The sequence below is a fragment of the Cryptomeria japonica genome, chromosome 10 (genome assembly GCF_030272615.1).
Source record: "Cryptomeria japonica chromosome 10, Sugi_1.0, whole genome shotgun sequence".
NCBI lineage: Eukaryota > Viridiplantae > Streptophyta > Pinopsida > Cupressales > Cupressaceae > Cryptomeria > Cryptomeria japonica.
In genome coordinates, this window is record NC_081414.1 from 833,552,736 (window position 1) to 833,564,087 (window position 11,352).

Genomic DNA, 11,352 nt, shown 5'->3' on the forward strand with positions numbered 1-11,352 from the left:
TCCTCTGTTGAAAAATACTCCATTTGATTTGCCTTAGCCTTGAGAGGGCATTTATGAGATAAGTCCCAAGGCTCTCTACACTGGAAGCACCGTTTCTTCTTTCGAAGTTCATTAAAGGTTTCACTGTCTAGTCCTTTTGATCCTTCTTTGGGTTTGTTATACTCTTTCTGAAATGGTTTTTTGTCTTTGTCCTTACGGTAGGAAGAATCTATTGAATGGTATTTTCCTTTGTATATCAAAGGGGCTAAATCTCGTGCCTTTTTAGTTGCTTCTATTAAGGTGAGTGGATCATGTCCCTTCACCCAACCACGTAATGGATCAGCAAGCCCATCACAAAATAACACCACCAATCTCCTAGGAGAGATATCAGTAACAAGTATAGACAAATGCTAAACCTCGACAATGTAAGCATCCACAGAACCTGACTGTTTTAACTGTGCTAGCTCCTTGAAATGTAACTCGAGATCCCTAGTGTCAAATCTCTCAATCAATCTTTCTGTGAATTCCTCATAGGATGTAATCTGATTATGCCCCAGAGTCACCATGCCATGATGCCACCATTCATGCACAACGTCATCCAAATGCATAGCCGCATACTTGATAGCCTCCTCCTCAGACATAAGATTAAGCTGCAAGTATGTATCTACCTTCTGCACCCAAGCTCGTGCGGTCATCTTCCCTGAAGCATCATAATAAGGAAAGGAAAGTTTTCCAACTTTCTTTCTTAGCTCAAAATTCTAATTCCTCCCTCCTGCTCTAGACATATGTCTCATCCTCAAGTCCATATAATCTCTGAGGGAAATATCTGCCTAAAACTCGGGTCCACTGGCCTCCCAGTCCTTCCTGAACGGACCTTGTAACTCAGTAATCTACGGTTCGTTCACTGGTTGAACCAGATCCCTAGGTGGGAAGGTCGGTAGAAGAGGTCTCGAGCTCACTGTTAGAGCTGGGCGTGCAACATGTCTAAAGTTATCTGCTTCATTCCCATTGTTGCCATGTCCATTATTACCATTAATGTTATTCTCAGGGCCATTCTTGTTGCCTCGGCCTCCATTATTATCATTGCCCCTATTGTAATCGTTTCCCCCATTGTTATTGTTTCCATTGTTGGCATCACTTGGATTAATATTGACGCCCATCTATCTAGCCATAAGCTGCAACATCATGTCCATTCGCCTATTCTGCTCCTATTGCATACGCTGCCCTTGCTCTAACGTACCCAGTAACTGTCTGAACATTACCTCCCCCTGATCTGGACCGGTATTCCTATCATCTCGATCACCCATACTGCTGTCCTGATCAAAGAATATCTCCTCTATGTCTGTATGACTGGATTCTATGTCCACCTGCACGGATGAACTAGACTGCTCGCTCTGTGAGTTCAAATTTTTGTTTTGTCTTGCTTTGGTATGGTGGAAGTTATAAGGCCCCTGTTGTATGCTTAGCATGTTTTTTAATTCATTAATTTCTGATTTTAGTGTTTTGATATTTTGTCAAACACTTTTCCCTCTATCCGGTTGCTCCAAAGTCTCTGTAAGACCTCCACAGGATGGCAGGACTTATAGCTCTGATACCACTGTAATGGACACCCCAGAATGCCCAAAAACCATACCAATTGCTGCTAGGAATTTTATCAAACAGTTTGCATCCAACTCCTTATTTCTCCGTTTAATGTTTTAAATTCCCTTATGGCTCTGGAAATGAAATGTTGGTTTGTTTTACATGGAATTGAAATCACAGAATATGGACAAGAATGAAACTACAATAATATTCAAACTGAAAATTGAACTACTGCTGATAAGATGTTATTTTCAGATTTTAATAAAATCAAATACATGGCAGATTATCAACTCACTAATTATTCCAGCATTATTGACATAATACTCCAACAATCATTTTCAATCTTGCTGCTACAATGACATGAATAGTACCTGCATGAATAGTACCCACGTGAATAGTGTTGCAGCAATATTAGTTTGTTTTCAACAAGTCCAATATCTTCATAAAATCATCTCCTCAAAATGGCATAAGCATCGGACAAGTAGGGAAGAAGATGTGAACAAACATTAAATCTGCCTGTAGCTGGAAATGCACCCGATCTGCCTAATAATGAAGCTGATAGCAATGGATTCCAAAGGCCAAACCCCAGGGGAATGACGTCTAGAATGTCACAAGAGAGGATAGACGTCCTCTAATGCCAAGAACGGAACTGCAACTCACACATACCAATTCTTCTCATATTCAACATATCTAATGAAGCCACAAATACTTTCTTTTATTCTTTTTTCAAGGGTCGACTCAACTCTCCTGGGCAATGTGGGATAAAAGATGAGCAATATAAAACATATATTAAAATATTCACTTATGTCTCCCTTGGGTACAGATCCCCATAAAATAAATATTAGAGTAACACTTTAATATTTTACAAATTAAATTAAATGTTACTTTAATAAAACTTCAGGCATTAAAATGTATTAGCAATTGGACTCTGAATAATGCGAGTGATAGCTCGTCGGAAAGCTCTCACCGAGGAGTATCAAATCAAAACACCAAAACTGACCTCCACTATATCCTGCTGACTTACTAAAAATAGTAAGTATGCCTGAAACTGAGTAAATCAACTTCGTTTTGGCCCAAACTGGAAATGACTAGGCCAAAACACTCTAGGATCCCCTTAAACCCTTCGTTAGCCCTCGGGACCATATAGAATAAGGCTTCCTTCTTTAGTTTGTATTTCTCAATTATACTTTATTGAATCTTCATATAACCAATATTTCAAATCTCATCTTCAACATTCTTTATTATATACATACAATCTTAATTTTTTATAATTCTTGTATTATTTGATGGTGAATATTAGATATCTTATTTTTTGTTTTAAACTTTATTTTATGTAAACTAAGAGTTTGAAATGCTCTAAGACTATATATTCATACTTGTAAGTTAATGGTTAGAGCTAGCTTCACTACTGAAAAATTCAGTTGTTTTGAATGATTGTCAATTTAAATTATAAGTTGCACCCATTCATATTCAGTGTTTTTCTGCCACAAATCAAAATCAAATATTCAGTTTTTTTTTGCCACAAATCAAAATCAATTCAATTGTAATGTAAATAATTATTCCTAACAAAAACAACATTCATTTCTTCCAACTTTTACTTCTTCTAATATATTAGATAGACGCAAAAATTACACCTAATTAGAATGCAAAGTGCTAGTTGTATTTTGCAGAGCGACCAGTTTCTTACATGTAGAAGGGTTTTAACTCATGCGTGGCTTTTAATGCTGGTCGAGTCTCTTGACTTCACATAGTGGCGTGAGGGTTTATCAGCATTGTTGCTAATATTATAAGCTTTTGTATGGTCATGAACATTTGGCTGGGCGTCTCACCTTCATTTCTGCCGTTGAGCATAATTTGGTGATTGATATTTATGACCAGGGTGATTATTATAAGCAGAGATGATCATATGGGTTCCTCTTTAGATCTTTAGATTTGGAGCTTGCGTTTCGGCGTAGCATACAGGATCTTTAGAGCTGGAAGTTTATTGCATAGTGGGACGCGGGCCTCCTTCACTGGTTCGAACAGCTTACTGACACATTTGCACTATCAAGACGATTGTATGAACCGAGTGTTATTCATATCTGGCTGAAGGCTGAGCCTTGCATTGGCATGATTTGTATCAAATTTATGCAACAAACACGTATCAAATAAAGGTCAGATTAATGAAATTATTCCCCGCTGTTCAATTTTAAAAGTTAATGCTTATCAAATGATTGGTTTGAATTTCTTTCCTGAAATTAAGTTTATAATCAATCTGAAACAATACCTCCATATGCAAGTAAATTGTTTGACAAAATCACTTGCTGGAAACAGTTGAAAAAATTGGGAAAGAATCAATAGGGGAAGAGCACCAATAACTGACATAGTTTCAGTAACAGTCATGTTATTGTCATATTGACCTCCTAATAGCCGTCATAGTAAAAATACCATTAATAAATTTGTTTTGTACCAATAGCTGATCTTTTTTTGTAATTTTTTGTTCATAATTGAAACATTTTTGCAAAACTATTGGGACATTTGTCCACAAATACTGGCAATTTTGTGTGGACGGTTACTGGAACATCTTTAGTTAGGTACGAGGCAACACTTTGAAATGTGTACTTTTTGACCTTTGTGCGCATAACTGATTCCACAGCATGAATTTAGCTTTAAGCAGTTAAGTCGCATACGAAGACAACCAAAAACAAATTCAAAATCCGATGTACATCCGCGAAGTTAGCTATGACGACTACTGGTGCTCTTCCCCTAGAGATGTATATTTCAAACGTACAAAACAGAGTATCGTGCAACTGAAAACACGGCAGCAAATGCAATGACAAAGGTACCACCAAGAAAAAAGTTTTGAGTTTTTTTAGTAAAGGAGGACTAATGTACTTCAGCCTGATTGAGAAATAGTCGACTAAGTGGTAATATTATTAATGCGAAATTAATAGCCACATATTTAAGGATTTAGTTGTATATATTTAGAGCTTTCTGTTTGATAAAATATAACACATAGAACAGCTGTGTAAGTACTGTTAGGAATAGATTAGCTATAGGCTAGTAAATTAATCTGGGGCAGTTTATATTGAGTCTTTTACGACTCTCGTACTCTGTTTTCGTAAAAGCACGTGTCCCTGTTTCAGTCAGATGTGAATAATAAGAAGTTTTGTTCTGATTTATTTTTTCTATATTCTATTTTGGGTTCAATTTCAATTCACAAAATAAGGAGTTACATATTAATTACATCAGTCGGTTCAACATAGAAGACATGCTAAGAGATTGTGATTATTCCTAGCACTCCTGATTTGAGGTACTATTCGACATCTACACTATTGAGGCTTGATGACAGATTTCTCTATACCTCACAATCAATCAAGTACAGAGGCTCTAGTACAAGACTATTTTCTACAAATATAGAAATTACTAGGCAGTACTGTTTTCAGATATTTGTCCATGTGAAAGATAAATTGGCTATTAGTCCATGTGGAAGATAACCTGAGCTCCATATTGAGGTTTCAGCGTAACTAAAAGCATAGGAGCATGAGTATAAGCAGGTGAAGTGCCAAAAGAAATTTTTTGCAGAATCATGGCCAAAACTAATTTTGCTTCCAACAAGGCAAAATTCTGACCCACACATATAGTTGGACCTGTTCCAAAGGGCATGAATGCCATTGGATGCTTTGCAGCTTTTGCAATTCCCTCACTAAATCGCCCTGGGTTGAAATCGTTGGCATCAATTCCCCACAAAGCTGGATCATGGTGAATTGCCAGGATCGAAAGCTCAAGTTGAATGCCTGCAGGAATTGAGAGCCTTCCAAGTTTCGTTGGTTCACATGTCTGTCGCCGTAGAAATACTGCAGGTGGATAAAGTCTCAAGGCCTCATTTATAATCATTTCCACCTACAAAAACATTCATACATTAGTTTATGACACATCCAAAATAGTACTTCTGAATTCAAATACCAGTGCTTGTTTAACAGTTGAACTATGATTGTTATCACTTGCTAAATTGGGTACTGCTTCCCAGTACATTCTGCTAAATTTTCTTGCTAAAGATAATATGAGTAAATTTGAATAATCTGTCTGCTTTGTGTTTCGTTTCTTAGACCGACTGCTTAGCTACTAACTATTATAGTTGACCTTCTTTAATATCATTTCACATAGGCCCTATATCTGTGATTGAATTCTGTTCCATATGTATATACAAAAACTAAATATAAGTTTCTCTAATGTGTCAGCAGGTACCTCATGTACAGGGAAAAGTACAGGGGCTCTAGTCAAATTCAGTTTTTAAGAGCAGAAGCAAACGGCTCTTCCTGAAGTTTATTACTTTCAAAATACTTTATGATATTCACATGGATATTTCGGTTTGTGTTAGATTGTCCTTACATTTTTGAGGCGATGGTTTGTTTGTTCCACACACTTCCCTCACCTCTTTGCGACCTTGCTCTTGCCAATCTTGATGTATGCCCAACAATACTATGGTCCATGTCAAGAGTACTGACGTTGTTTCATGACCGGCAAAGTAGAAAGTCTTACATTCATCAATGATTTCCTCTGTAGTCAGGCTTGCATTACTTTTTAAATTGACTCCCATCTGCTTCTTGCTCTCAGACATCATTAAACCAAGTAGATCGGCACCATAGCTACCTGTTTTTTCCATTCCAGCAGTCTTTTCCCTGGCATCTATAACTTGTCTTACACATTTTCTTATTTCTTTATCCACATTCGAAAGTTGTCTATTCTTTGTAGTAGGCAGAAACCTGATAAGAGGAGTCACTTTCAGACATTATAAAATGAAAGAAATCAAAAGTTATAATGTGAATTTGTTTTTGGATTCGATTGTCTTAAAGAATTTTTTTTATTTTTTTCACAATCAAATCCAAAAATAAAAAAAAAGATTATGAAAACTTAATACCACTAAACCAAAAGAAATTATAGATTCTGCATATTTCAGAATATGAGTAAACCCTCTTTTAAGTACCAACCCATTTATCCTATTGTATAAAATGTCTTCACAGGATAAAAATTCTTTAAGGACAAAGGCATTTTAGATGGGAAGATATAGTTGAAAAATAAGCGGCACTGCCAACTGTAAGACAAATATTGGGGAATCTCTCAAATGACTGTTTCAAGAGAAACATAACAGGGACAGAGACATGAACACACTCCAATGAAATTTTTTATTGCATTCTTAGGCAACTTAAGATTGACAATTGCACTGTCATAACACTTCAGTTTGTCACCTGAAACCTGGAATATAAACACTGCGAAATAATTCAGATGTAAGAATCATCTGTTCTTCCTGCATATCAAAGATATTCTTTCCCTCTCTAAAACTGCTACCAAACGCTGTGCGGGCAATAATATCTGCCGTGAGATCACGGAACTCCTTCAGCACTTCAATTTCGGATGCACCTGACAATATCAATTTACACCATTCATCCAACATATTGGCACTGCTTTTTACGATTGTTGGGATCATACCCTGTATTTACAGAAGTAGTATAATCAAATATATAAGATTCTAGAACGGCAGAACATATATTCCTATGAAATCCCGAATATCAATATCAAAATAGAGAAGTATATAATAATTTACCAAATAATTTGCATAGCTTCTAACATATTAGGATTTTTTTGCAGAGTTGTGCTTCTTGAATATACTTAGATAAAAGTAAATTCTACATATTGAAATTTAAAACAGAAAATTGGTATTTAAAAATTACCAGCCAAGAAAAGGTTTAAATGTTGTGCTTAAATTGACAAGCACAAAACAAGACTCGCATCAGTGTTTCATGCTTGCACTATGCATGGTGAAGCCTATAATCTAGTTAAGTTTTGTGAAACAAAAAAATTATGGTAATATAAATTGTATTTAATTGTACAGCCCCCAACATATTTGTCATATAGAATATGTCTCACATAAGAGACATATGTTATCTGTTTAAATATTTGTAAATCAACAAATTTAAATAGAGAAAAAAAATTTAAATCTCCAATTTCAACAGTGTCTCATTTCAATAGGACTAGGTCTACTCTCCACTTGCCAGTTAAACAAAATTAGTTCATAATACTATCTTTCTACTTGCAAAGTATTCTCTGAAGGTCAGTATTGACAAAAACTTGTAAGAGAAGTATCTCTTTATGACTGTTGGAGAAATACGCAACCTTGGACTTAAGACCACACAGAATCTTCCCTCTGTTAAGATGCCTTCAGAGTATTTTGCTCTGTCAAAATAACCAGGATCTTGTACTCAAATACAATCTTTCATTTAATATCCTCAACCCAGGGTAGCCTGGCATGCCTTAATTTAGGTTTCCTAATTGGAAGGATTACTGGCTAAATTCTTTGTCACAGGGAAGCGTGCTGCATCACAATTCAATTTTTTTTTAAATATTTGACATTAAGTAATATGACCCCGCACTAGACATTCTTAAGAGTGGCTTAAGGTTCAAGACTACAAGCTTCTTAATGCTGATTGCATGCTGCTTGAAAATGATTTTTAACTTGAGCTGTAATGAAACCCAAGTGCCAAGTTTTGCCATGGAGACAAATCCTATGCGGGCACTAATCGGCCATGGAATGCTAGGGGGTCTACATAACCTGGGGATACAACATAATCAGGGGAGCCGCCCCGGCTCTAGAAATAGTAATATCCCAATAGTCTGTCCCTGCATGCTTCGAAAGAGGGTTTTATCCTTCACCATTGGGTGTTGATCCATTAATCAATCCGCATAAATTGTTTTAGAAGATTGGCGTGGAAAGCACATCTATGTTTATTTATGAGTAGGAACTTGAAAGATTTCTCTCTAAAAAAGAATTCAACTTATAAATCAGATCATATTTGCCCTTATTTAGGACATAAATACAGACATTCCGTGCCTTACCTTCAAGAGATCCATATGGAAAGCGGGATTGATGATTTTCCTGTGATGAGCCTATTTCTCGCCTGTCAAACCCGTAAGTCCCTGTCCAACCAGTTGTCTCGAAAGGGGATTAGATCGAGGTTTTGTATAGCTGCCAAATTTAGTGGACAATATCTCCTTAATAAGCTCAGGGTGGGGAACAACCAACCTGGCAATCGGCCCAAACCAAAAAAAAAAAATCCTGACCTATATCACATGAAACAAGTTTATTAATCATTAAGGTCTTCAGAATCCTCTATCTTCTTAATCACTCCCTGTTCTTAATCAGCCAGTATTCTAAGTTCTAACAACGCCCAAGCAAATCAATGAATGGTGCTAAGGAGGATTCCAGTAATATGATTAATGAAATACCAGATGCTTAAAAAATGCAGAATACAAGTGTACCATAGGTTTTGCTCCACTGATGATAATAGGGAAGAACTCGAGGAAGTATGTCATGTGAGAGTGGCATGGGTTTGGACTTCTCCTCATTGATCATTCTGGATATATCTGGAGAGTTCCCATAGAATAGCTTGTGTGGAGGACCCCTGATTCCTTGGGCTTCAAAGGATTTTTTCACTTGCAGAGGCTTCCACCATATTGTTGTTGCAATCTTGAGCAAAAACAAAGCTAAACCAGCACAAACAGCCGCCAAACCCCAAAACGCCCACTCCATATTCCAGTGGTCAACACCCAGTAATTCTTTGGTTCTGAAAGGTTTAGTTTTGCAGTATCTATGTCTATGTTGACCAAGTTGGATCCCTTGTGTTCTTGTTATATTTGAATAAAGAAAATGACATGTTCATTAAATGGACAGAGATAAATAAATGAAACATGTCACTTTCGGACACAGGAAAATCATACCGTCAATCACAGCCCGAATTTTTTTATCAGTTTTTATAATATATCCAGAGGAGTCATATAGTGGTATAAAAGTGTTTACAGTGTGTTTAAATCTTTAAAAATTAGCACTTGCATGGCAAGGAACTGCAATGGTTATATAATAATAAAATATATATTAAGTAATATATTAGAGAGTATAAATAAAAACAGAATCTATACATATTTGTGTATGTGTTTTTAATAAAAGAGAAAATTCATAGAGTTTTTTTAAATGTTTTTTTACTATAAGTTATTCAAGATCATATCTCAATTTAATAGTGATAATCAATTAGTAGTCTATAATAAACATAAATCAACAAAAAGGTTGTCTATGTTTGTCTCATAAATTTCATAACCAATGTGATACAAGGGAAAATACATACAATATCACAAGTTTTAATATTAACATCCCACATGGGAAAATGTTTCACAAGTTTTGATATGTATACCCTGAGTTGGCCTAGTAGTGGAGAACTTGTGCTCTTGAAAGAGAGGTCACAAGTTCAAATTCCATACGGGGTAAGGCATGTACACCTCATTTGTAGAACAGTTAGGTGCCTCTCACAAGAAGTATGAAGTAGTCCCATATTGCTTTAAGCCATTTCTAGACTCATATATACATATATATATTTGGCATCGTGAACTATACAAGATCCTTTCATTTCCAAGCATTTAGATCATGACAATAATTTTGTAGCTTTTTCATTAGAAGTCAAAATCAATCAAACATTACTATACCTTTTCTTAAGTCCCTCTACACAAATAAGATATAGTGTGTGATTGTTTTGTTAGCTTAAGTTTCATGATTAATATCACATACCATAAACATATTAATGAGAGTGAGAAAATAATTTACCATATTTATTCTACAAATATATATAATAAAAATGAGAAAAAATTTCACCCATAAAATTACTTTATGAAGTTTCAATAATTAAGTTAAGACTTTATTTTGATCCAAATTATTATTTATTTAAAAGCATAATGATCACACTTTCATTTATAGCCCAATTTTCTAACCTTCAATCAATCAACCTTCAATAAACATGATATAGTAGGATTTGAAATGCCGCAGCACGCGTGAGGTGCGGGGGACGCTAGGGGTGCGGGGGAAGATGCAGGAGAGGATGGCGATTAGGATCCGGATGGTGAGGGGCCTGTTGGTGGTCGTTTTGTGTTGTGGCCTCCCTTCCTTTTTCGTGTCGTTGGCTTGGTTTGGTGGCTTTTTGGATGGTGTGTGTCTGCTGGGTCGTTGGATCTTGTGGTTTTGCAGTGCGAACGGTTGACTGTGGTGGCATTTCTTGGCTCTTTGCCACCCCCTAGCAATTGGATTATCCTTCGTTTGTTGTTTCCTCGCCTTTTTTCTGTGGCTGGTGCGCACAATGGGGATGGAATGTTCTGCGATACTAGGGCTTCTGTTGTCGGGGATTCCATTGAAGACGAAGATGTCCCTGTCTCTATTGCACGCAGGGGTGTGTGCGGTGTGATGGCGTTTCCTTGGACTACTCTCCCTCGTGGTCAATCTTTTCTTTCTTGGCTGTGGTCTTCCTATGCGGTTGGTGTGTGTAGCTGCGCTGTCTATTGTGCGGGTGTTGCTCTAGATCTTAGCGGTGGGTTTGGTAAGGTTGTGTTGCGCCCGTCCCAGAGGTTTCTATGCCCTGCTCATGTCTGGGTGTGGGGGCAGAGTTTCGGATCCGGGTGGAGCTATGGTTGCCTAGCTCTTCCTTGGGATCTTGGGCTCTTCTCTCCCCTTCGGTTGTCTTCTACTCTTGGAGTGGGTTTTTTGGTTACAGGGCCTTTGTGTGGGGGATTTGCTCGACCCTACAGTTATACTTTTATGGGAACCCTCTTGAGGGTTGTGGGTGCGTCATGTTTTCTATTTTTTTCAAGAGGTTCTCATTCTCCTACTGAGGGGAAGAGTGGCGGGCTAAGTTTTGTTGGATGGAACCTTTTGGGGGCTTTGGATGTCCTGTTTTTCAAGGTTGGCTGTTTATATGTTTCTCTATCCTTGTTGTTGGC

General features: G+C 36.9%; 1 pseudogene; it reads right to left on the reverse strand.

The window, feature by feature from the left end:
- Positions 1-4,749: 4,749 nt before the first annotated feature.
- On the reverse strand, positions 4,750-9,218 carry LOC131076950 (cytochrome P450 734A1-like; annotated as a pseudogene).
- Between the last annotated feature and the right edge of the window lie 2,134 nt (positions 9,219-11,352).